The sequence below is a fragment of the Pan troglodytes genome, chromosome 9 (genome assembly GCF_028858775.2).
Source record: "Pan troglodytes isolate AG18354 chromosome 9, NHGRI_mPanTro3-v2.0_pri, whole genome shotgun sequence".
Lineage (NCBI taxonomy): Eukaryota > Metazoa > Chordata > Mammalia > Primates > Hominidae > Pan > Pan troglodytes.
The window spans coordinates 95,631,346-95,658,697 of NC_072407.2; the positions used below are offsets into that span (position 1 = coordinate 95,631,346).

General features: G+C 45.8%; 1 protein-coding gene across 4 annotated transcripts in view; it reads right to left on the reverse strand.

Annotated features, from left to right (window-relative positions):
- The window catches only part of SMCO4 (single-pass membrane protein with coiled-coil domains 4), a 151,921-nt gene extending 125,556 nt beyond the window's left edge, over positions 1–26,365 (reverse strand). Inside the window, exon 1 of one of the 4 annotated variants that reach the window (XR_010147641.1) lies at positions 20,840–20,927. The gene's annotated coding sequence lies outside the window, so the exon portion shown is untranslated. Of the gene's footprint in view, positions 1–7,700; positions 7,754–20,839; positions 20,928–26,247 lie in introns of those variants that run through there. The other 3 variants (XM_054662611.2, XM_001137377.7, XM_016921790.4) reach the window with 3 other exon arrangements.
- Positions 26,366–27,352: the final 987 nt, after the last annotated feature.

The following is a 27,352-nucleotide window of genomic DNA, read 5'->3' on the forward strand; positions in this document are numbered from 1 at the left end:
AGCAGGAATCAGAAACATAAAATACATTTACAAAGGGGACCCCAGTAGCTGAGTTTCCTACAAATGCCAGAGGGCTAACAAAAGATGCCGGCACATCTCCATCGATGTGTGCTCAACACTGTCTCACAAAACCAGCTCCAGAATGAGACCACCCAAGCATGAAGCAGAGAGCTCAGGAAGGGAAGTGGGCAGGGGCTGTCACCCTACTGCTGCCTTACGACTGCCGTAATCCAATTGGTTTTTTCTTCTTTAATTTAATCAAGCACTTAATTGAGCCCTTGCTGTCTGGCAGGCACTATTCTAAGTGCTTTATAAATATTCTTTGCTTTAGTTGGCAGAAATCAGCTCCCAATAGCATCACTGACTGCACATGGTTATGGCAACTTCTAAAAAGAAATTTAGAGAACAAGATTTTTAAAATTCTTCTCAAAGGTCTAACCCAAACCTAGATGGCTGAAATCAACTCCAATTTCTCTAGTTCCAGCACTTTGCTTCTCTCCTTGAGTCCACTTTGTTCTTCTTCTTCCACAGAACAGATAAAGGTTAATATTTATTAAGCACTTACAGTGTACCGAGCACTTTATATCCATTATCTCCACTGATTCTCACAGCAACCCTAGAAAGTAATGCTTTTATGCTCTTTACAGAAGAAAAAACAGGCTGAAAGGGGAGGCAACTCACCAAGCCAACTTGCCCCCAGGCCAAGTGACAAGCCAAGATCCCAGCCCCAGCAGCCTGACTCCACACTCCTTCTCCTACCCGCATTGAAGTACCTTGCTAGACAGCAACTCTTGTATGGTGTCACTGGAAAAGCCATCTTTTGCAAGAACACATATGCTGCTGCTCCAAATTGTTTTTAATTGAAATGAAATGCATATAACATATATCAGACATTTTAAAGTACATAATTCACGGCACGTAGACATTCACAATGTTGTGCAACTGCCACCTCTATCTAGTTTCAAAACATTTTCATCAACCCAGAAGAAAATCAGTATCCACTTGGCAGTCGATCCACACAACCTCTTCCCTCCAGCCCCTGGAAACCATTACTTTGCTTTTTCTCTATCTATGGATTTACCTATTCTGGATAATTTGTATAAATGGAATCATATAATATGTGGCCTTTGGTGTTTGGTTTCTCTTACAAATAACATGTTCTTGCGGTTTATGCAAGTTGTGGCATACATCTGTACATCATTCCTTTTTATTGCTGAACAACATTCCATTGTAGAGATATGGAGATACCACATTTTGTCTATCCATGTATCCACTGATGGACACCTGGCTGAGTTACTTCCACCTTTTGACTGTCGCTAATAGTGCTGCCATGAAGATTTGGGTTCAAGGATTTAAGTCCCTGATCGAATTCTTTTGAGTATATAACTAGGATGGAATTGCTGGGTCTTACGATCATTCTATGTTTAACTTTTTGGGGAGCCATGCCTTTTGAAATATTTTTAAAATTTGAAATTATGCAAAGAAAAGCCAGAAGGAAACAGAAAACAAAATGCAAACCTCAATGAAATCAAAGGAGATAACCAGTCTCATCTCATTTGAATAAGTTCAAATCTGAGCAGAAGAAATCCAAACAGTACACTTCTATGTTTTTGAAAGGCTAAGAGAAAAGATATGTAATTCTACCAAATAACTAAGAAGGGGTTGCTGTATCTCCAGGATATTTTTAACAAAAAAATCACACCTAAGCCAGGGCTCCAGTAGGAGCCATGTGACTGGCTATAAGACTTTTCAGCCAAAGAAAACAGTCAAGAGGACAAGCACAGGCCATTAACAGGGGCGGCTTTCTGTGATCAGAGAAGGCTGAATTCCCGCCCTGGTTCTCATTTTTAGTAAGACCACTCTTCTCTTTGGAAAGATACAAGTCTCTAATGTCAAAAAATGACAGCACTCTTTTAAAAACCATCTTGTGTCCCAACCCTTAAAAGACTATTTCTAATTAGTTCTAAACTGTCAGCACTACTTAAGAATGGCTTGCTGGAAACTTAGCCTGGGACCAAGGGAAAGATACACAAACATCAGAACCAACCCAGGGTGCACATATGCCCTTGTCCTGCATCTGGTGTTTCAGCATTTTTATGAGGCCTAGTCAGTAATGATCTTAACCGGGAGGACAGTGGCAAGATGGGAATGCAGAGGGACTGTAACAAAGGAGGATGCACGAGTGCCTTTAAATTACATGAAAAAAAAAAAAGTTATCTGAAGAACACAGAAAGTGAACTACAAATGACAAGACTGAGTCTTTGCATACAAGCAAGACACTGACATGACAGGAATGGCTGGCAAATCAGGTAATAGGCAAGCGACTTGGCAGCATTCACTCGGCAGGTGTTCAATTAGGCAGGAAGCGGGCTGAAAACAACTCAATTAATTCATTGTGCATGCCTGTCCAAGAGAACAAGATAAACCTAAAACATCAATGGCAGACCAGAGATTAACTCCACAGCTCCATCTTTTGCAAAAGTAGGGGCTAACAAAGATGCATGTGCAAAATATAAAAACTACACCAAGATGAACTCTGGTGAGCTCTTTAAAAGTTCGAACTAAAACCAAGGCAAAGAAGGAAACAAAGCAAGAAGGTGGCTTATTATGGATCCAGAAAAGCCATTCCTTTCTCATGAGTGGCTCTCAATGGCCAGCCTCAGATATAGGCAGTCCTCAGTACTTGGGTTGAGAAGTGTGACAGGTACAAACACAAACATATTTAAAAAGTCAACAGCAAAGTGATGGGCTCACCCTTACTTGTAATATCCCCTATGTGTGAGGCTCTCCCAAGCTAAGACTTAACTCCAATGCCAGACCTATAGTCTGAATACACTAGAAAAAAATATAAAACCATGAGGAGTCATTTGGCAGAGCCAGAAAAAGAAAGCTACACTACGAACATAAAATCAAGCAAAGAAAAGCAAAGGTTAGCAGGGCCAACATCTGGCAGAGCCACTATAGGTCCTTACTGGAAAAGGGGACTCAAACCCTTGCAGCCCGGATGGCATCGCTCAGGCCTGATGAGAAACAAAGCATGCTGCAGGTGGGGCAGAACGTTTGTACTAGAGGCATCCCTTGTTTGAGAGAAAAGAATCCTGAAGTTTAGGAGTTCAGCAACATATCCAGGGCAACTGTCAGCAACAGCACAGCCAGGTGTATAATTCTGGGCTCCTGGAAAGACCTTCCACTAATAATACTGATGATGATAATGATGACGTTAACAGCTCTTATTCACTGAAGAGTTTAGGAGCAGACATTGCATTGAGGGTTTTACATGTTACCCCGTTTAATCCTCTCAACAACTTACAAGGTAGCAATTCTCTTATTAACCCACTTTACACACAGGGTGCAGAGAGGTTAAGGCACCAAAGTCAAACACCTTGTTGGAAGCACAGGCAGGACAGGAACCTAAATCCAGCTAAAAGTTTCTGCTCTTGACCATTATACTTAACTATCCCTAAACTATATTGCTTCCAAACAAGGCAGAAAGGCTATTTTCAACTAAAGTATAAACCAGCAAGTTTTGACCATTAGATAATTTTTCATATATACTACCTTTTCCTATCAAGATACAAAGACAATCAACGCTTCGGGATATAAAGAACAAAATTATTTTGACTTTAAGGAGAAAGAAGGCTCAAGACTCTCCAGCCTGGAAAAGAGAACTGAACAGAGACCCAGACTTGCAAATTAGGGGCTAAAGCCAAAACCAAGTCTCTTTGGGATTTCTGTCCAGTGCCTTGCACCTTCAGCATGTCACGTATTTTCAAGGACTTCGTTCTAAGTGCACAGTGGTGCTGCTAGGCTCAGTGAGTGATTTCAGAAATCAGTATTTACCAAATCTTGGAGTTTCCACTAAAATTATCACTGTGCCAGACACAAAACCACCAGTTTAAGCATATACATTGCTATATTCAGTTTTAGGAAACTGTTGTTTTTGATGAAAATACAAAGCACCTGGCTTTCCTAAGAAATGTCATTTATATTCTCAGATTCCACATGCAGCCATATCTCTGGAAGACGCTGTTTTCTCTAACTGGCAAAACCAGGACATCTCTTTGTATGCACACACCTGCTCTGTTGCAACATTCACTTCCTTTCACTGCCACAGCCAAACCACAGATTAGAGCTACAAGTTTAGATCAAGATCAAATAACTATCACAGATCTGCAACTCTAGAAGGGGCTCCTGCAGTGGGCCTGGCTCCAGCTGGTGCCCTGGGACCCAACATGAGTCACTTAATCTCTCTTAATCATAAAACGAAGGGCAGCAGATAATGCTTACTAACTGCTTATCAGATGCCAGGCACTGTGCTAAAGCCACTAAACTCGAGCTAACTCATCTAACTGTCACAATACCTGAGGTAGGTACCCTCATCATACCCTGCCTAAAGATGGACAAAGTCAGGCTTAAAAAAGTTACCCAAAGTCACACAACCATGACACTGCACAAACAGAATTCAAACACAGGTTTCTCAGACTTTAGAGCCCAAGCTCTTAACTATCACACTCGGTGTCTTTCTGCTTTCCTCATTCATAAAGCAAGGGTAAGAATACCTGTCATTTCCTTGCAGAGACAGTATTCTGCAAATTGTCCTTAACATCATTCTGACTATTCTTCCAGTCTGAGGGGTGAACTGTTACAAATTCTCCCAGACAGACCAACCAATCAGCTAAGTACTCAGTACTGGACAAAGGATGAAGGGAACATAAAAGAGAGAACATCCCTGCCGCCAAGGACTTCGCAATCTAGCCAATACCAATCGAAGCTATAATCTCTCTCTCAGATATTTTGATCATTGATCCACAGTCAGAAGTGCATTTCTATTATGGCCTGGGAGGGATGCACCTACACACAGCCTGTGTGTCACACATTGTTATTTTTCACCGTTCTATTTCATTTAAAAATGTATCAACCCACTAAATCAATTCTCTGACTGTGGATTGTGATTAACAGTTTGAAAAGCCCCAACTCTAGCCCCTTTTTGGCACAAACTTTAAAACAAAACAAAAACAAAATGTCAGGAAGTTCTTCCTCAGACTAGTTTAAGTTTCTTGGGCTATCGGGTTAATTGGATTTGTATCGCCGAATATGTCCTCAGGGGCAGATGCACCAGCATATCCGATCTGTGAAGGGTGTAAAAAGTGGACTCCTGCAGGCCCACATTCAAATGCTGACTCTCTGGCATGTTAGCTATGTGACTTCTCCAGATCTTGGTCTATAAAACAGAAGATAATTCCACTCACCCCTCTGGTTTGTTACAAGGGACCTACCTGGTACTGGTTCTGTCTTTCTCAGCAGAGGGGCTGTGGGCATGGGAGGAAGGGAGACAAGTCTGGTCATGTGGCACGACCAGTTTACGCAACACAGGACCTGTGGTAGCCAATTCCACCCCTCGGCCTGCTACCATGTTAAGTGATTCGAAATCCTTCAAATCTTTTATGCAGGCATCCGTTGTATTCCACATGGAAGTACAATACATAAGATGCCTAAGATATAACAGGGCATAGGCCAAGTCTCCGCCATTGTAGAGCTTGCTGTTAATCTAGGCAGGTGGCCAGGTAAACAGGTAACTGTAACTGACTGCACCAGGTGGTATAACATAAGTCTGGGAGTCTGATGAGAGAGTGTCTCATGCAGGGAAGTCTAGTCCTTGATCCCATTTGCAATTCCCTTAGTGTCAAAAACCATACCTTGCAAACTTCTAATTTATAACACATAAAGACTTAAAAACCACTACCACCACACTGAGGACAAGAATCCTTGTCTGTAGCCACAGCAATAAGAGGGCTATCAACTCCAGTTCTATCTCCCCTACGAGATGCTAAGTTCCTTGAGACCTGAAGTAAGAGAATTGCTCAAGATCACACAGCAAATACACAAAATTGGAAACCCCAAAGATCAAAAATTGCAGGTCACTTTGCTGGTTCCTCTGGAATTTCCCCTATACTTGTCTAGGCTCAAACATAAAAACTAATGTGGAAAGGAGAGAGAGGGGAAGGGAAAAAAGGTCTGTCACTAGGTGACCAAAAATGTAAGAGCTGGCCAAGCACGGTGGCTCATGCCTGTAATCCCAGCACTTTGGGAGGGCTGAGGTAGGAGGATTGCCTGTCCCAGCTACTCAGGAGAATTTCCTGAGCTCAGGAGATGAGCTGTGATCACACCACTGCACTCCAGCCTGGGTTACAGAGTGAGACCCTGTCTCAAAAAAAACAAAAAGACTTACCCACTAGACGCTGATTAGGTCTTTGAAGAGGTGAGACCACGCCGGGCATAGTGGCTCACGCCTGTAATCCCAGCACTCTGGGAGGCCAAGGCAGGTGGATTGCTTGAGCTCAGGAATTCAAGACCAGCCTGGGTAACATGGCAAAACCCTATCTCTACCAAGAATATAAAAAATTAGCTGGACATGGTGGCACATGCCTGTAGTCCCAGCTATTCCAGAGGCAGAGACAGGAGAATCGCCTGAGCCTGGGAGGCGGAGGTTGCAGTGAGCTGAGATCATGCCGCCGCACTCTAGCCTGGGCAACAGAGCAAGATCCCGCAAGAAATGAGACCAGAAAACCTCAAATTTAGTTTTTTTAAGTCTTTTCAAGATAATTATACAATCAGTGAAAGTGTGTGTGCTAAAAGTGCTGACACGTCCAATATGTAAATTTAAAATACCCCGTTTTCTAAAATCGTGTTTTGGCATTTCCTCATTTTTAAAAATACTGGGCATTTCTGAGAGGCTGTGTGGTTAACATGGACTTCCTTAGTTTTGGTTTCCAGTAAATGAAGCATATATCAGCACCCCATTCCAAAACCAAAAGAATGAGAAAACCTTGGAAAGATTCTAGCTGAAACAGCGTTTTTAAGCTTCATCCTCTCCTTCTTGTTTTGGGGGAGGAAGTGTGCAGGTAAGATCAGTTACTAATGCCCTTCAGGGGAGGGGAGTTTCTCAGGCCTCAACCTCTGTAGCTGAGATCTGTGTTTTCTTCAAGCCATCCTGGTTGAAAAATAAAAACAAGCAATTACAACGCATTGAGCCTGGGTGATCTCACATACACTATCTCATATATATCTTACCACAGCCTCTTTTAGATTGTACTATCATCACCAATTTATAGGACACAGACTCAGAAAGGTTCAGTAACCAGCTCAGGCTCACAAAGCCAGGAAACGGCCGGGAGGGAACCTAGGATGGGACCACACATTCCTGAGGGAGAAGAGAACCCTACTGTGTACACGATCCCCAGGGCATTTGAAGAGGGCATTCTTTCACTTTCGGAATACAAGCTGATTTTAAACAGGCATCTTCTTGGTTGTGTTTTATGAAACTTACAGGGGAAGCTATGGTATAGAAGTATGCTACCTAAGAGTGACTTCCCTTAAGAATCCCCATCTGTAAAATGGAGATGATGACGACCACTCCCTGGGAGCACTGGACAAGACTTTCTGGGCAAAGTCCTGAAAACTCTGACACTCCACAAACACAAATGACCTGGAGCAGCAGCATTACTGCCAGGCCCCTGGAAGTAGCTTATGGGGACAAACTGAAGAGAAAGGCAAAACACACACTCCCCGCTACAAAAGTGCTTAGTCCTCCAAAATGCAGGGAAGGCACGGAGTACTGATGATGAGGAATGGTGGGTCAACAGCCAGTGCACACAGAGGAGGTGGTGCATCCAATGCGTTCCCCACCTATGTTAACTCACAGATCTCGCCTGCTCACTGCACTCATCCAAGGTCTTGGGCAAGGACCCACAGAAAAATAGTGAAACAGGAAAAAAATCCAACAAAGGGTATAAACTCAGAATTCTGTGATCCAGTCACACCAGAGTGACATCATAAAACATAACTCCAGTTCCACAAAGACAGATGCTTCCCTGGGCTGGACGGCCCACATCCCCAACACCCACAGCTGGCCTCTACTCAGAGGAAGGTTGCACTCAACCCACAATGGGCCAAGGAGCCACTACTGTACTGCCACTCCCAGCTGTGGTCAGAATACCCTCTCCCAGGGCTCCTGCTGCCACTTCCAGCTGTGGCCAGAACACCTCCCAGGGCTCCTGAGACCACTGCGCTATGCAGCAAAAGGCCACACTCTGATCAGAAGATCTTACGTTTGAATCTCAAGCACTGCTACTTACACACTGGGTCTGTCAGCAAATTACTGCCCCACTGATTCTCAGGTCTTTTCCTCTGTAAAATGGAGAAAATAATAACCACTTTCTGAGCTTGTTGTGAGGATTAAATGAGATAATCTGCCTAAAAGGCAAGGCACACAGCAACTGAAGCTATTATCCAACTTGAAGCAGAGGCCAGCTAATATTGGGTAAAAATTAAATTTGATTCCTCGAAAGAAAAAAGTTCCATAAAGTTAGTGAGGATCAGCAATTTTCAGAAAATTTAAGGAAGTGAGGTGGAAAAATTCCACTCCCCCCATTCCTAAAGGGTTTTGAAGCCCACCCACTCCTGGCTCTCCTGCAGGAATAGAGAACTGCAGTGTCTCCAGACTCTTCCCACTTTATAAATACACCCTACGACCAACCAGAGAGTGCTTGCTGCCAAACTCCTGGGCAAACGCAACCAACAGGATTGGATCCGGAAATTAGATGTCCAAGCAGCCCAGTCATACTCAGTTCAAAATAGATATCTGTGACCTACTTAGTCTTCGAGTACCATTCTCAAAGCCAAAAAACAAGACAGGGCCGCTGACTTCAGCAGAGCCCTGCATGGGCCCCTGCTTTCCTGTCAGATGAAACGTGCACTGCAACAGTGATGACTCAAGAAATTATCTCAGGATAGCTGGACAGAAACCCCAGCTTGGAAAGAGCTGATTCAAACAGTTGTGAAAAAGCAAAAAGTCACAGAAGTCCTGCCGACAGTTTATCCTCTCTGACTATCCCCAATAATCCATCTTCATCCACTTGGACTGAGGGTTACACCCCTCATGACAGGGACTTCTCAAGCTGTCTATCCCTAACACTCATATTGGTTTGAGTATACATATCTTCCCATAAAACAAGGGATTCTGCCTACTGTACCTTGATGTTCTACAAAGCATCAAGCACAGAAAGGGTCCAATGAAGAGCAAGCACCACCCAAGGGGGACCCCCTCCCCTCCCCAGGGGCAGACCACCAGGTTCCAGCCCACTCACATGCTTGGCTGCTCAAGATTAGAGAACAGAAACAGACAAATATTTGCTAAAAAAAAAAAAAAAAATTAGGAAGACAAACAAGACCAGGGAAAGTTGCTGTGTACTTTCAACCACCGCAGTTACAGAATGATCTCCTAAATTACAACTCATTTCACCAAAGAGATGAGAGTTTTGGGGAGAGTGAATCCAAGGAATTTGGTAGGGACAAATTCCAGTGAAATCCTAGAGCATTCAGCACTAGGCAATACAACACCAGGTAGACAGTGGAACATTATACTTCACCAGTGAAGTGATGGTAGAGGAAACAAGCTGCTGCCAAAAACAAAAATGAAATAAAGCAAACCTGCTGCTCTTCACATCCGCATCCATCCTCCTCACATCTCCAAGGTCAGCCCCACTGTTCTCACGCACCATTGTACACTCAAAATTCTCATCAGAGAAACTTCCTTGAGAGCCCTGTGGTTTCCTCAGCACTTTTTCCCTACATCATGACATTTAATCATCACCACCATCCTGGGAGGCAGGTAGAACAGGCATTTTTATCACTCACTGAGAAATGAGGAAATGGAAGCCAAAGTATGTCTACCACACGGCACAATCAGGACTAAAGTACAGACTAATTCCCAAGTTCAATGTGTGTTCTCCAAAATAACCCAGACCTGACAAGGCCACATATCTGAGCTCTAGGCCATTGCCCTTTCCACTGCACTGCTGAGGACCTTCTAGAGACAGAATTCCGACACACAACCCTCTCAGCACAGCAGCCCACTCTTCAACCTTCTCAAGACACAACAGAGCTCACAAACCAACCTTGGCAACCGCTGACAGGCAGCACCTGCGTCAGCCACACACCCTAAATCGGGCTGACCACCACCTCACTGGCAAACACAATCCAACCCCTAGAGTTTCAAAAAAGAGACATACACTAGCAAATGGCTTTCTACTGTCAAATGGTGGGCAGAGGCAGAAGAGTGATCATGGACTCCGACTGTTATATACCACAGATCCCAGGAACCTGGGACCTTTCTGAGTATGTCAGTTCTGGGTTCAAATCCTGCCTCTGAAGCTGACTAGCTCTGTGACTTTGGGCAGGTAGCTTTGTTTCTGTAAGTCTCAGCGTCCTCATTTATCGCATAAGGGGTTCCAAAAAAAAAATCTCTCAGGGGATGTGGTTAAGGCCACAAAACTATACACTTAAAAATAGTTGAAAAGGCAATTTTTTTCCTTGAGACATGGTCTCACTGTCACCCAGGCTGGAGTGCAGGGACATGATCACAGCTCACTGCAACTTCAGCTTCTTGGGCTCAAGCGATCTTCCCAACTCAGCCTCTTAAGTAGCTGGGACTACAGGCACACACCACCACGCATAACTAATTTTTTAAAAATTTTTTTGTAGAGATGGGGTCTCACTATATTGTCCAGGCTGGTCTCCAACTCCTAGGCTCAAGTGATCCTCCTGCCTCAGTCTCCCAAAGGGCTGGGATTATAGGCATGAGACACCACAACCAGCCTAAAAAAGCAATTTTTATGTATATTTCACCACAATAACAAAAATTAGGTTAATATTTGTTTGCTTTTAAGAAACAGGATGGGTTTTGCTATGTAGCCCTCAAACTCCTGGGTTCAGGTGATCTTCCCAACTCAGCCTCCTGAGTAGCTGGGCCTATAGGTACAAGTCACCACACCCAGTATATTTTGTTTTTTTAAAATAGGAATGTCATAGGTTCACAGTGAGAATTAAATAAGATACTGTAATGGCAAGTTCTTACATTGTCTGGCACATACTAAATCCTAATAAATAATAATTAATTATTATTAATCATAATTTTAATAGTTATAAAGACAGTACATGCTCATTGTAAAAAAAATGCTTAAAAAGCCCTCCTATAATATGAAAATCCAGAGATGACCACTAAAATAAAGTACTTCATGGTCTTTTTCCTACACATAGATATTTCTTAACAAATTTGGAATGTAATTGATATAAAATTTTGTAGTTATGATCCATTCTTTTCTGCCTTACTTATAAATACAAAAACTTCTCACAACCTCATCCAGAAATAAAAAGCCTTTGTTCAAGGAAAGGATAAAAAGTTGTGTGAAACTTGAGAAAAGAACAAGGAGATCAGGTTGAGCAACTGGAGACACCCGCCTCCAGAGCCAGAATGGAGATTTAGCCAAATCCTCCACCACCTGCTCGTCTCTGCCTCCAAGTTGACCCAGAAAGCAAGAACTCTGGGGGTCTGGCCAGACAGGCCATCAGGGAGCACCAGGGCTGAAGCATGTTGAGTTCGGGGGAAGCCCTGTATTTATCAGGCTGGCTGGGATAAAAAGTTCATGTTCCCTGTGCCTAAACTGGTTCCACTGTTCCAGGAGCTCCCACTGTGACCAGGGAGACAGGTGCAAGGGGCTGCCCAGAGTGGGTGGAGAGGTGAAGGGAGACCCCCATGCCAATCATTTCATCCAACCCTCTAGGTTAAAGATGAGAGAACTGAGGCCCAGGGAGGCAAGTAACTTATCGAAGGCAGCAGTGATGAAATCAGAACTTAATGTTCCAGTACCAATCTGGATACCAGAAGACCAACTTCTCAGGGTTCTAAGTGAAATCACAGCATGCCGCCTACTCAGAGCCCAGCAAAGATGCCAGGGCCCACATCCAATACATCCTGTCCATCAACAAGTACGTATTTACTAGATGCTGGGGGCATGTCAGCAGAGACAAAAGCCACCCCTGGGCATAGGACAAGGAGGCTGTCTTATGGGAGGGGAACACGTGGAGCCCTGTCTGGCTCCCACTCTTGGGCAAGGCCTTTCTGTTCTAACTATAACAAGGAAGCAAAGCCTGCCTCCACAGATTCTGAAGGAACACTACCTGAGTCAAAACTTCCTGTAGCACTCTGGCAGAGAAAGGCTGTGCAATTTAAAAGGCAGTTCCTCTAAGGAAGCTCTTTTGATGTGCTAAGGAAAGAACACCCTAAAAATAACTTCTGGAATTACACACTCACAAAACACATTTGTAACACTCACTTTTCTAGCTAGGAATCATCTTCACAACTTTCATTTTGGATGGGTGTGTTTTGTTTGGGAGGAAGGAGGGGCCCCAAAGGCAACTCCTGAAACACTACGGAAGAGCAGCTGCTCCTGGCACTGGAGAATTCTATTTTCATCTCCACTTACACATAATTATCTTCTAAAGCGATGCTCCCCAGAGGGGTCACAATGACAGCGACCTCCCAGATAACCTCCCCAAGCAGGCTGCTTCTGGCACTATCTTGGTAAGTGGAGGCAGGAGAGTCTGAAATCAGGCCCCCGCATAGCCCAGAGAGAGTCTGAAATCAGGCCCCCATATAGCCCACTTCCCCCGAGCCCTCATTACACAAGGGCCAGGCCCCTTCCTTTGGAGGCAAAAAGGAAATTAAATGTCAACCAAATAAGGATATTTCCCTTTAACTCCAAGGCCAAGGAATCTGAAGTAGTGATTCCCCCAGTAACTGGGCAAACTGAACCGACACAGGCCACAGACCAGCAGGCCAGGCCCGCTGAGGGCCAGCCTCTGCCTGGAGTTCCTTCTTCTTTTTAATGACCAATACTCAGATTGCAGGCCGAAGTGTTTTTATGACAAATAAGAACAACAATGTGTGAACACTTTGTAGGCCAGTAACAAGGCTGGCAGCAGAGGGCCCTGGGCCCACGTACCAAGACCACACAGCCATCTACTCACTGTCTCCAAAGGTCCTCTTGGATGTTCCTCCCTGTCCCACATTTTCAAGGCCAAATGTGGCCTGCTGACCAGGAGAGCTGACTCAACTCTTTTCACAGCATAGTGATTTTATACACAGAAGAATCCTGGAAGCCCAGAAGAATCCACATAGCTTGCACACTGACCTCAGCATTTTCTAAATCTACCCAGGTTAAAGACCATCTGAAGGGCAGGCACGGCGTTCACCAGGCAGGCCCAAGGCTGAAGGGGTCGTGGGGGGAAGAGCCCACCAGTTCACATGTGTGAGGCCCTGCAGCTCACAGCAGGGCAGCTAAGCACACAGTTTCCTAGCAATTCCTGCCACCACAGCCTTGTCTGTTTGCTCTCTCTTCTTCGTGTTTGTGGTTTATGTGTGGGTGGGTGGGTAGGTGAAAAGCATACAGAAAGGAAAGGGTGGTGGATCAAGGGTCAGTACAGCACTAACATTTTTTAAAAACCTGCCTAGAAACAGCTGCTGCAAAATATCTAGGCACACACACAGCTCAGCTACATCCATCTGAACTTAGAAAAGTCCTCAATGAGCTGGCCCACACTACCTGCTTTCATTCACGCTCACAGGCACAACAGTGGCTCCCATCTTACTAGAACAAAGGCCACAGTCCACACAAAGAAGGACCTCTTGATCCTCATCCTCTTCTTTACTCCCAACCTCTCCCTTTCCTCCCCTGACACAATGGACTCAAATTGTACTGTCCCTACACTTCAGGGCCTCTGCCTGTGCTGTCCCCTTCACACAGAATCCTCTTCCTCCACACAGCAGCTCCTCCCTCTCTCCCCCTTCTCCAGCCCCAAGTGCACATATTCCTTCTCAGCAGGGCCCTCCTTGACCACCTCACCTTCCCCTCTGCTGCGGGACTCTTCCAGTTTTTCAGCAGTCACCAATATCTCACATACCACTTGGACAGAACAGAGTCCCAAAAAATTCATGTCCACCTGGAACCTCAGAATATGAGCTTATTTAGAAATAGGGTCTTTGCAGATATAATATTTTAAGATGAGTGTGATGGTTAATTTCATGTGTCAACTTGACTGGGCCATGGGTGCCCAGACTTTTGGCCAAAGATTATTCCTTGTATGTCTGTGAGGATGTTTTCTGGATACAATTAACATTTGAATGGGTAGACTGAATAAAGCAGAATGCCTTCCCTCATCTGGGTGGACTTCATCTAATCAAACGAAGATCTGAACAGAACAAACAGCCTGAGTAAGAGGGAACTCCTCTTGCAGTGTATGTAAGCTTGAGCTGGGACAGTGGTCTTTTCTGCCTTTGGACTGACCTGAACTGAGAAACTGGCTCTTCCTGGGTCTCAAGCCTGCTGGCTTTTGGACTAGAACTTACACCATTGGCTCTCCTGGAACTCAAGGTCTCAGTACCTGGATTGGAACTGACACCATTGGCTCTCCTGAGTCTCAAGGCCTCAGTACTTGGATTGGAACTTACACCATTGGCTCTCTGGGGTCTCAAACTTGCTGACTGCAGCTCTTAGGACTTCTTCACCTTCATAACCATGTGAGCCAACACCTTATAATGAATCTCTTTATATACATACACATAACCCTATTGGTTCTGTTTCTCTGCAGAACTCTAACACAATGAGGTCATACTGATGCATAGTAATGTGCAGACAGGTAACACTAATTAATATATTGTACACTTAAAAATGGTTAAGATGGTAAATTTTATGAGGTTTTTTGCCACAGTTTTAAAAAAAGGCAGTTGTGAAAGGAAAATAAATCTTGGGGCCCCCAAATCACTAAGCTAAAGGGAAAAGTCTAGCTGGGAACTGCTTAGGGCAAACCTGCCTCCCTTTCTTTTCAAAGTCGCCCCTCTGCTCCCTGAGATAAATGCATATCTGCTTGCTTCCTTTGGAGAGGCTAATCAGAAACTCAAAAGAATGCAACGATTTGTCTCTTATCTAACTATAAGCTGGAAGCCCCTGCCCCATTTCAAGTTGTCCCACCTTTCTGGACCAAATCAATGTTCATCTTACATACACTGATTGTCTCATATCTCCCTAAAATGTATAAAAGCAAGCTGTGCTCAGACCCCCTTGGGCACATGTCATCAGGACCTTCTGAGGCTGTGTCACAGGTGCATGTCACAGGTGCATGTCAAAATAAACTTCCTAAACTGATTGAGACCTGTCTCAGATATTCAGAGTTCACACAGTCATACTAGAATAGGGTGGGCCCTAATCCAATGACTAGTGTCCTTATAAGAAAACAGAGACACACACCGTAATGGTTAATTTTAGATGTCAACTTGACTGAACTAAAAGATATCCAGATAGCTAGTAAAGTACTACATCATCTGGGTGTTTCCAGAACAGACTGGTATTTGAATCAGGCAACTGAGTAAGAAAGACTTGCACCAGCACATCCTGCCCCCAAACCCCCAGGTTCTCAGGTCTTCAACCTCAAACTGAGACTTACACCATCAGCTTTCCTAGTTCTGAGGCTTTTAGACTTGGACGGAGTCCCACTGCCAGCCTTCCTTGTTCTCCAGCCTGCAGACACCCTGTCACAGGCCTTCTCAGCCTCCAAAATCATGTGAGCCAATTCCCCTAATAAATCCCCTCTCATCTATCTGTCTATGTCCTATTGGTTCTGTCTCTCTGGAGCACCCTGACTCATACACAGACACAGGGGAATGCCATGAGACAGCAGAGGCAGAGACTGAAGCTATGCTCCCACAAGCCAAGAATACCAAGGACGGCCAGCAACCACCAGAAGCTGGAAGGGAGGCATGGAAGAGACTCCCCTCAGAGCCCCAAGATCCATGGGAAAACATACTCCTGCTGTTTAAGCCACTCAGTTTCTGGCACTTTGTTACAGCAGCCCTGGGAACCTAATAAACATGTCATGTATTTTAATCACTATTGTCTGTCATCCTCACTAGAAAACAGGCCCCATGAGAACAGGATTTTGGCTTCTTCTGTTCGGTGCAAAATCACCAACACCTAGAACAGTGTATTTCCTGAATGAATTCTGAGTGAAGGAGGATAAGCTTAAAGGCAGGCAGGGGTGCTATACTAATCCCAGAGGGCCAAACGGAGAGGCAGATGTTCTCTCTTCAGAGACACGAGAGCCAGGGAAAGACTGAATTGGATCTTGCTCATTTATTCGATAAATAATACTGACTGCCACACCAGTCCCCAGGAGAGCTGCTCCATGCAGGAAAAACTAACGACATACATGGTGTGGTGGGAAAGAGGGAGCAGGATCCAGTCTTTGCCCTCCCCTTGATTACAGGTGACCAGGGGAATGAAACCAGCAGACATCAACCTGTGGCTGGCACTGTAGGAATAGAAGAGTATGCATATCTCAACCTCATCTCACAAGAACCTTGGGAGGAGTAAACGGCAGACCTTTGTAAAGTGCCTAACACCATGTCTCTTTCCTGCATCTGGCTATAAGCAACGCATGGCAGTGCAGGGAAGAAGGGAAAGAAATCTCAACTCCCCAGAGCACAGAGAGCTGGGCCTACTTGTGCTCTGTCCTGGCCATCTGTGTAGCTTGAGGCAGACACTTTGGCTTTCAGGGCCCCACTCAGCCACCTCGAAATAAAGGGTAGAGGTTGCACTAGCAATCCTCTAGCCCTCAGTCTATCTAAAAAAAGAGAAAAGGCCTCTGCGTGTGGGGCTCTGGTGTGCACAAAGGAGGGGATTCTGCAGGAGCAATGGTATTGGAAGAGAACATCCCAACTCAACTCTCCTGCCCCACCTAAGGCCTCCACCGAAGCCTCCCACCTTCATTCCTTTTAATTCCCATAGCCCCCACCCTCATCTGCCCCGACAGCTACTAATCTCCTGACCTCTTCTCTTTAATGTTACCAGATTAAGTCTACTTATGTAATATGCAAATATGATATGTAGTCACTCATTTTAAAACAGTTATTAGCCAGGTGTGGTAGCTCACGCCTGTAATCCCAACACTTGTGGAGGCCAAGGTGGGCAGATCACTTGAAGTCCAGGGTTCAAGACCAGCCTGGCCAACAAACACAGTGAAACCCCATCTCTACTAAAAGTACAAAAATTAGCCAGGCGTGGTGGCGCACACCTGTAATTCCAGCTACCAGGGAGGCTGAGGCAGGAGAATTGCTTGAACCTGGGAGGCAGAGGTTGAAATGAGCTAAGATCCCGGCACAGCACTCCAGCCTGGGCGACAAAATGAGACTCTGTCTTGAAAAAAAAAAAAAAAAATATATATATATATATATACACACACACACACACACACACACATATATACATATATACACACACATATATATACACATATATACATATACACATATACATATATACACATATATATACACATACATATATATATATATATATATATATATAGAGAGAGAGAGAGAGAGAGAGAGAGAGAGAGAGATCCATATATATATGGAAAAGGGAACACAAATAGGTGGAGTTACTTAAAATTACCAAGTACTAATTAGGTAATATGTTGAGAGATTTATAAACATTATTCTTTTAATCTTCACAACAACCCTGTGAGGCAGGTACTAATTATTATTCCTAACTTACAGGGAAAAGCTGAGGCCCAGGGAGATAAAATAGCTGCTCAAGTCACACACCCATAAGGTGCTGAATGGGAGCTGAGGCAGGTACTAATTATTATTCCTAACTTACAGGGAAAAGCTGAGGCCCAGGGAGATAAAATAGCTGCTCAAGTCACACACCCATAAGGTGCTGAATGGGAGCTGGGTCCAGTGTGGCTCAACTCTGCAGTCCCTTCATCTCCCAAGGGTTCCCCCTCCACCACTCCTGCTCTCTGCCCCTTTGAGCAATAGGTAAAGGACTCTGTGGTCCAGTAAGCCAGGGCTTTCCGAAGCCCACTGTGTCCACTGGGCAGCCCAGCCTGCAGGGAGGGCCCCGAGATCAGCCCATTCATGGAAGCCACCAGACGCCTTCTCTGCCAGCCCATTGTGTCACACCCCTCAAACACCTTCTAAGAAGTCATCGCTTCTCCCCAGAGCATCCTGCTAAGGGTCAAAGCACCACAATATTCCCATAGCAAGCCAGGAGAGGGGGAATAATCACATGCAACTAGAAGAAAACATCTGCTTTACCACATTCCTGGAGGCTTTTCCAGAAGCAACAGTGCCTGATTTTCCAGCACGCAATCTTTAAGTGTCTTCCCAGTGCCCCTCCCCAGTCTCCAATCCACGCCTCAGCAGCACAGGACAGACTGATCTTAATACTTACGGACACTTGATTCCTCAGATGAAAGGTTTGGAGAAATACTCTGGCAAGTTACACCAAAATTAAAATGTCCTATTACCATACCTAGCGTCCGGGAGAAACAGAGAATGTGAAACCAGGAGCTCTTGCTTCCAGGTACCACAATGCCACCAGTGGTGGCATGACGCTTACACCACCCTGAGCTGAGCCATGGTCCTTGAGGGTTTGGTTCCCTCATCTTCTATAGTTGCTATGGACCCACCACTCTTAACATCTACGATCTCAGCAATAAGAATCAAGAAGCCAAATAACCAGTTCTCACTGCTAGGGGCTTAAGCAGAGGGAGTCGAGCCAGAGTCGCCGCGATGGTGTTGTTAGAGAGCGAGCAGCTCCTGACGGAGCTGACCAGACTTTTCCAGAAGTGCTGGACATCAGGCAGCATCATATCACCTTGAAGAAGTATGACAGTCGAACCAAATCCATTCCAAAGAAAGGTACTGTGGAGGGCTTTGAGCCTGCAGACAACAAGTGTCTGTTAAGAGCTACCGATGGGAAAAAGAAGATCAGCACAGTGGTGAGCTCCAAGGAAGTGAGTAAGTTTCAGATGGCTTATTCAAACCTCCTGAGAGCTAACATGGATGGGCTGAAGAAGAGAGACAAAAAGAACAAAACTAAGAAGACCAAAGCAGCAGCAACAGCAGCACAGTAAAGGACATACATTTCCTGCTTTCACCAATTAACCACTGAATTGCTATTTTTTCCTTTTGGCCACATAGCTAGGTTTCTGGTTCCCCCACAGTAGGTGTTTTCACATAAGATTAGGGTCTTTTTGGAAAAAATAGTTGCAGTGTTTATAGGATAGTTGTGGTAAGAATCTAGTTTATTTTTCATTTGGCTAATTGGTCTGTGCTGCATGGTTATATACTCCTGGATTATAGATAAAAAGTCTCTGTAGACATCTCTGTGAAGAGCAAGCTATCATTAAACATGTCTGTTTATCAAGAAAAAAAAAAAGAAGCTAAATGATGAGGTTCGCAACCTCACCAATAATAAACGAAATGCCTACTGAACAATGATCCATTTCTTTTACCCAGGAGAATGGCAGCCCATTACCACTGACAACAGGAACTAGCACATCTCTTGAGAGCATAGTATGGGTACTGCTGCAACATTTTAAATGAATTTAACATTTGACATGCCAATTCTACTCCTAGAGAAACATGTGCATACTAATATGTATGAATGAAGATATAATAGCAAAACTAATGAGTTAGTTTATATGTCTACCAGTAGGGGACCAATTCATAAATTATGACATAACTACACTGGAAAATATTTTGTAGGCAAATAAAAGACAAATTAAAAGAACAGAGAAGAGCTACATGCATGAAAAGCTCTCAAAAATATACTATGTGAAAAAAGCAGTATGATGCAATCAGATTCATGCTTCTAAAAGAAGGAAAACCATAGTGTATTTGTGTATACAGGCTTGACAGTTTCAGGACACGGATCCAACTGCTAACACCAGTTATCTCTGAGGACCTGGAGGAGCTGGCACCTGGGGAGGGGTGCTGGGTGAAGGGGAATGTGACAAGTCTGCTGTGTCCTTCTGCACTATTTAAATGCAAGGGCAGGCTGCAGGAGAATACATTTGCATATTACCTATATGATTTCAGAAAAAAAGCACCTAAACTGATTAAAAAACCACCACCACCAAAACAAGCTACTTATGCTGATGTGAAATTGCTGCACCAATTTGAACAGGTTTCTATGCTGCACTTCCAGGTCTTCCCAAGACTGACAAAGTTCAAGCCAATTTCTGCGGTACTGATGACAGACTGAATTGGGACTAACAGGGAAGAAGGAAAATGTGGGATGCAAGGAAAACGTCTGTAAAAGCTCTGTGGAAGCTGCAAACCAGTCCTACCCTGAACCTGCTCATCACCAAAACTCACTAGTTCTGGGGCCTTCCTCCCTCTCATCCCTATAGGATGAGAAATAAGCCAAAACCGGAATCAAGAGAGAATTCCCTTTCCCACGGCAGAGGGAGGCCTCCACTGTCACCAGCAGAGCTGCTCCCAGGCAAAGCCAAAGAAACGGCCTGGCCAAACTCCACCTTCCTGACAAAGGCACCATGTGCCAGGCTCCTGGGATTGCAGGGACAGCCAAGACTGGCAGCCCTGAAGCCCACGCATTTGAGTCCCTCCACTTCGGCAAACAGCCCAGGAATCTTTTCACACTCACTACTGAAATCCAAACTGAACCAGTATACAAATCAGATGGTCCTGCCAACAAAACAGGAACAAAATGGAAAAAAGGGTGATAAATCAATGATATCCTGGCTAAATATATACTTCTTCTTTCTGCTTGCAGGGGCACTGCTATAGATTTAAACCTTTGATAAATATCTTTTTTGCTTCCCAGTAATAATTAAAGCAAACACACCCAAACACGCACCTAAACACAAAGCAAAAAGAACGAGAAAAGGGCTTTGCTCAGGACATAATGTTCAAGAGGTAGGCATGACAGCTCATATCCACAGGCAGAAATGCTCTTCTCCCATTAAAACATGTACCTGTCTGGCACGGGTTCTTACCCCACAAAAGAAACTAACTGGACACTCTAGGGGACTGCCGAGAAGTGCCCTCAGAACAAGAAGAGGTTCCGTCTTTGAGGGAAAGGTGTAAACATCAAGCAGAAAGTGGGTGAGCAGACTCTTGCACGGAGTGACTCACCGGCAGAGACAGCTTGTGGCTGGAGATGCTGGGAGCAGGCAGGTCCAACAGAGGTAACCTGGCTTCCTCCTCGCAGCGAGAACACAGCCCAAATAAAGCCAGAATCTGACCACCTGACCTCCGGCCTGACCAGAGCCAGCACAAACTCTCAGAAGGGCAGGGATGTTGCACAATTTGGAAAAACGGAAGCCCAAAAGCAAGTTTATGACCACGTCTGGCACTGACTAGGGGAAAGGGCACAAAACCAGTATATTCCTGACGTGGCAACAGCGCGTCCTACCGATGACAGGACATGCAGACCCCAGCCAATCATCTCCTTGGGCTCTGATGCCCGCTCCCCTGAGCATGGCTTGGCGCCCCGCAGAGACTGCACCCGTCAGAGGAGGCTGGCCTCGACTCCTCTTGGGGCTGGCCATTATGTTCACTGCCACTCCTGCTTCCCAGTCAACCCCTGCAAGTTTGGTGACCACAAGTTAACCCCATCTAGGGCAGATCAACTCTTATGGAACAGCCAAAACTGAGGACCAAACCCCGGTGGGTCCCCTGTGCCACCAGGGAAGAGGGGTGTGCAGACGTCTTCCCTTCCACACTTCTAACCTTGACTAGCATTTCCCAAAATGCAGTCTGAGGAATCCAACTTCATCCTCTGCGATGCTCCTGGAAAGTTAGGAATGATAAGGCTGGGGTGGCACAGGGAAGGGAAGGCCCTTTCGGACTGTGCTCAGCCACCTTTCTCTAGCTGTTAGCAGAGACCAAAGGAGGCACTTTTGGTTTCTGCAGAGATTGCTTTTAGCCTGCACATAGTCAGCATCTCCAACACCCATCCCTGGGGCATCAGACCTGAAATGGGAAGGGATGATGCAATTCTAGTATCCAAAGGCACTAAGCTCTATGGATTCCAACAAGCCCCCTCTTCTCCGCCACCACTGCCACTGTCTTAATGTCTTCTGTTCAGGCCCTCATCTCTCAAGACATTACTTGAATGAACTAGTTTCTCTACACCTAATTTCTACTTGCTTCACTTCAAAACTCCAGACAGCCACCGAGCTACCTTTCTAGAATACAGGCCTGACCCTCTCTGCCTACAGGACTAAGTCCCAACCCTGGCACAGCATGCAAGGCCCCTGCCTGCCTTTCCAGCTGGAAGCATGGGCTTTGGAGTCCTACAGATCATTGCAGTGACACTTAGATTAACCACTTGCTGGCTATGTGAACACACATGTGTTTCTGCACCCATTTCCACATCTGTGTGTTGGGAATAGCACGATCAGCCTCCCAGAGCTACTGTGAGGACTGAATCCAAGTTCTAAAGAGCCTAGATCTCACCAACCTAGCTCCAGGGTCCTCTCTCTTTCCCATCTTGCTATACTAGCTCTTCATAATCAATGAGAATTGACTCAAGGGTAAAAAAAAAATACATGCAAGATCTAAAAATGAAGGGTCATAAATTTAAAAATTAGGCCACCACAATGTGAAAGAAACCAAAATTAACTCATTATCAAAATAATGTAGGAGGACGGAAGGAACAGGAAGAGAAGGAAAACAGTACATTTAGGAAGAAATGCTTTTAAAATATAAGTCTCTATGATGTTTTGAGCCTCATTTGCTCCAAAGATTTAAGAAGATGACATTTCAAAAGCTCACAAAGACGACACTTCTACTTTTAAAAAACTATTTCCTAATTATTATCTTCAGAGAACTAAGAAGTACTTTCACAGACTGAATGTTAATAAAATTCTCAGAGGAAATTCTGGCATCAGTCACAACAAACACCCTCTTGGAATTTAATTTCCTTTCAGCATACAATTTACTATGGAAACTCATTTGTGATGCCACCACAACCAGTCAAAATCTGCCTGGAGCACAAAAACTTCAGAGTCCCAAAAGAGGGCCTTAAAGGACTAGATGGAAATTGGTCCCATATTTAGCCAAATCCTGCATCTAACAGAAATTTCCCCCACACCAAACTCTAGCTTTGACCGTCAGCCAGCCCACTCCTCTCTCTAGCTGCCCTACACTATAGGTTCTTCCAGGGCCCCCCTCCAGCTAGAACCCCCTGAATTCTGTATCTTTTCCCTGTCCAACAAAATTAATTTTTTTTTAAAAAAAAGGAAGAAGCCACAAAATGGGCAAAGGGAAACCAGCTACATCCATTTTCAACTTTCTATCAAAGACCTGTCCTTTCTGGCTTACGATTTTTTCAATTCCCTTGGACAAGACAATCACAGGCCCTGGAATATTCATTGCGCGTGCTGGGGCTTAGGGTGGGAAGGCAAAAAGGCTAGAAGAATCATTGATAAGTACAAAAAGTACTTTAAGCCTTTTCCCCCTGAGGACAACTGCTGAAAGACTTACTCAATCCCATTGACCCAAGTACCTGTGTGCAAGGGAAAGGAATGGATGCCAACCTTTACTCAGCACCCACTGCAATTAGTGGGTACATTTCTTGAATATAAGACAGACAGTATTATCCTGATTTTACACATGTGGAAACCAGGCTCAGAGAGGTCAGGCAGCAGGTTCAGTATTTACACCCAGGCCTGCCAGACTCCCAAGACGCTTGAACTTAACCACTTCACCACACTGCTTCCAGAGTCCACAAGTGTTTATGTTAAAATGTGCTGGGTTAGGGAGCCCGTTAAGAGTTTACTTGTTGCTCTTCACATACAATATCTCATTTAACTAGCACAACCCTGTAGGATAGCTGAGAATTCCTTTTCCACTGTTAACAAAATGGTACATGGATTGAAAGATCATCAGTAACTTACGCACGACAGCTGTACCAGAGTCGTGCCGTCTCTTGGCTTTGTTTTCTCTCCTGTAAAATGATGCTCACTCCTACCTCACAATGCCTGCTCAATGGCAGGGGCTCAAATGGTGACGATTATGATTTTTATCAATACTTCTCAATTAAAGTAAAATTTATACACACACAAACACTAGATATTTTAAAGACTCAACCTAATTAATCAAGCCTTTACTTGTTGGAGAAGATATCATTTTTAACACTACCTCATCTGGTCTGAAAAGGAAAGTAGTTTAAAAAATATTTGGAAAAAATTGTTTAATAATAAAATGCCACTACCTCAAACTCAGAGAGAACCACTAACTGCAGCTTCCAAAAAGCTGACAAAAAAGGATTACTGAAAATGATGTGGTCAAACCCAATATGGATTTTGAAAGCTACTAATGGACAAGAACAGGAACATTCAGTTATGACAAAATACACACACACAAAAAATTCCTCTTCTTCCAGCACCATGGCTTGATCATTAATGTGTGGTGTGACCCTGGCCAAGTCACTTCAATGCTGTGATGGCCCTCAGCACCCAAAATGTCAAGGCCAGCTTATGACCAGGAAGCTCTAGTGAGAAGTTGCCCAGGGGGTCTAGGGGACAGGAGCGGGGTGGAGGGGACACAGATGATTGCCTGGAGCAATTTTTAATGTGCTGCCTCTAACTCACTGCTTGCCTTTTACTACACTCATCTGAAAAGAAATGAGAAGTCTGGGCATGCCAGAGGCAAGAGGAACCAGCTCACCACTTCTCAAGCCAGAATGGAAAAGATGGCAGAAGTATAGTTGTACAAGGACCCCAGCATCAGTCAGACAGAAGGAAACCTATAATATTATGCAATGAGAGACCCTGAGGATGTTCTTCAGACAAACCCCAGCAGGACCAATCCAACTCCAAGCTTGAGCGTCCACTCCAAGCTTGAAGATTAAAAAATAAGAAAAAATTCGGGTCCACAGGTGAAATACACACTTTCTAAGCACAATGAGCAACTTTATAGTAGATAGCTGGACAACCAAGTACACTAACTGCAAGCATAAGAACAGTATTCATGTTGTAAATCGAGTACCAACTACTATTAGTTTTTTGTTGTTTTGCTTTTTGCAATATTTCTTCTCATATTTTATTTTAAATCTAAGCTAATTTCTTTATAAGAACAGGCTAAGGCTTATTTTCTGTGGCTGATCCAGCCTTACAAGAAAAAAGATTTCACTGTGTCCCTCAGAAACCTACTCCTGTCTACATCACACTGTCGAGCTCTCTCTTTATACCCCATGTGACAGATAAGAAAACAGAAGTCCAGAGAGAGCAAGTGACTCATCCAAGGTCAAACTTCTTGCTAACACATCTAGGACGAGAATAAGGGCTCAAGAAGCCCACTATGGGTCTCTTGCCGTATCACTGCTGCAAATGACCAGGCATACTGGTGTCTTGAATACAAAGTTTATTTGTAAAGGGGGGAAAAAAAAAAAAAAGCCAACATGAGTCATCTGCATTGTCAACGGGCTCCACACAGGTTGTTCTAATAAAGCATCCAGCACCTCCAGAACCACTTGTTTCTGAAAGCACCAACCTACGCAGACACTAGCAGGCCATGTCTTCCACCCTTGCCACCCTCGAAGCTGTGAGCAGATGCGCTGTTGGGCTCTGGGGACCTAGAGGTGTCACTTAAAGAGCAAGGGAGCCTGGAGCTTGGCAGTACTAACTGGATGAGTGGATGGGTGGGTGTATGAGGACATGGGAATGTTTTCTGACAGCTCCCGGAGATAGTTATGATATCATGCAGCCTAATCCCACTCATCTTGGAACACCCCAAACATCTCATCCGCTCAGCTGTCCCTCCTCAACTTCCTCAGGGCAAAAGCACTGCAGTCTGAGGTGAATCTGGCCGCTGGGGAGGGGCGGTAGTCGGCCCCGGCAGCAGAGGAAGCAACGCTCAGCTCCCTCCTCCACCCACCCCGTACAGGAACTCCCCACTGGGTCTTCAGATGCCAGAGGCGTACCCAGCTCGGAGCCTGCCCCGGGTCTCAGGGTCGGTCCCGACAGAACGGGGGAGGAGGAAGGCTCTATCCCGCCCCCGCCTCACCTCTACTCCCCGACCCCCAGGCGCCGACCCTTCTCACCCGCAAGGTCCGCCGCCGGACTCTTGTCCACTCCCAGAGACCCTGAGCGCACCCCTTTCTCGGCGTCCTCAAAGGACCCGCGTTTCCCACCTTCCCATACGGGGCCCTCCCGGCCGCCCCGGCCCAAGCCCTTTGCACTGCGTCCCCCGGCCCCTGAGTCCGCCCCGCACCCGCACTTCCCGCCCGGCCCCGCGGGCTCGCGGTCCGCCCCAACTTTTCCCAGCCCCGGCCCCGCAGCAACCGGGATGCAGCGTCTCGAGCCGCGACGGGCAGGCGAGCTCGAGTCCCTCGGGCCCCCAACCCCGCCCGCACGAGTTGCGCTCGGGACCCGCCGGGCGCCCAGGCCTGGGTCGGCAGCACTGCGCGGAGGCGGAGCCGGCGTGGCGGGAACCGCACTGTCCCGGCGCCGCACCCCCGCCCGGTGCCCGGTGCCCCGTGCCCCGCGCCCGCCCGCCGGCTCGCCCGCCCCGCCGCCGCGCCGCTCCCAGCCCACCTGCCCGCGGGCGCCGCCGCCGCCGCCGCCGCCACCACTGCCGGGAATACGTGGCAGTGGCCGCCGCCGCTTGCGCTCCCCGCCTCGCCTCTCCTCTCGGCGCCCGCGCGGGCGACTCTGGCGCGCCAGACCGCAGCGCCAGGCGCCCTCTGCCGCCGGGAAGCCGAATCCTCCCGTCCTAACCCTAACTCGCTGGCTGCCCCCGCCCGGGCCTCGGCTCCCGCCCCCTCTTCCCCGTTCCCGGCTCAGACTGTCGCTTCCGAGCGACCTGGGTTCTCGCCCGGCCTGCTGCTGCCGCTGCCTCCAGGAAGTTCGCCCTGACCACCTCTGCAGGCTCAGCGCGCTTCCTCCGGCTCCCGCGCAGCGGGTGCTTAAGTCACCCCCTTGTTGATATATTTCCTGCTTCTTTGAACGCCTCGCCCGTGAGATAGCAGAATCGGAAAGGGGATAGTTGGAGGCAAACGCCATGTCTGTTGTGTTCACCATTCTCTCCTCCAGGGCAAGGTTAGCGCCCTGTCTGGAATACTGAAGTGCGCAATAAATACTTGTGAAGAGAGCAAACGAGTAGATGAATGAGTTGAGATTTTTACCGCTGTCTACCCAAGTAGGCTTTGAAACCTCAAGCGGACAGAGATCCTGACCTGGATTTGTTTTTTGTAACTTACACGTGCATATGTGTGCGCAGCTCAGCATAAATGAATGAGATTCACAATTCCCCACCTCGGACCAGCGCCAAATCCGCAAGAGGCCCACGGCTAAATGTTATTCAGGGCTTTTGGTCAAACACGTTTAGGTTTGAGATCTACCTCTTAAAAGCTGGGCAATCGCGGGAAAGCTCATCTCCCTGGCCCACAGTTAACACGTCTATAAATTAAGAATAATAAAACCTACTTCACAGAGTTGTGAGAATTAATTGAGATGGTGCACTATAAAGTTCTTTACGCAGCCCCGATGTGTGCGGTGGTATGTAAATGGTAGTTATTGTTGTATTACTACTGATGCAGTAGGTGATTTTAAAAACTATCTTCAAAATGTAAAATATTGACTACCTTTTCACCTTAAAACCTTTATATGTGTGGTATTGTCACTTGCTCAGCAAGGCCAG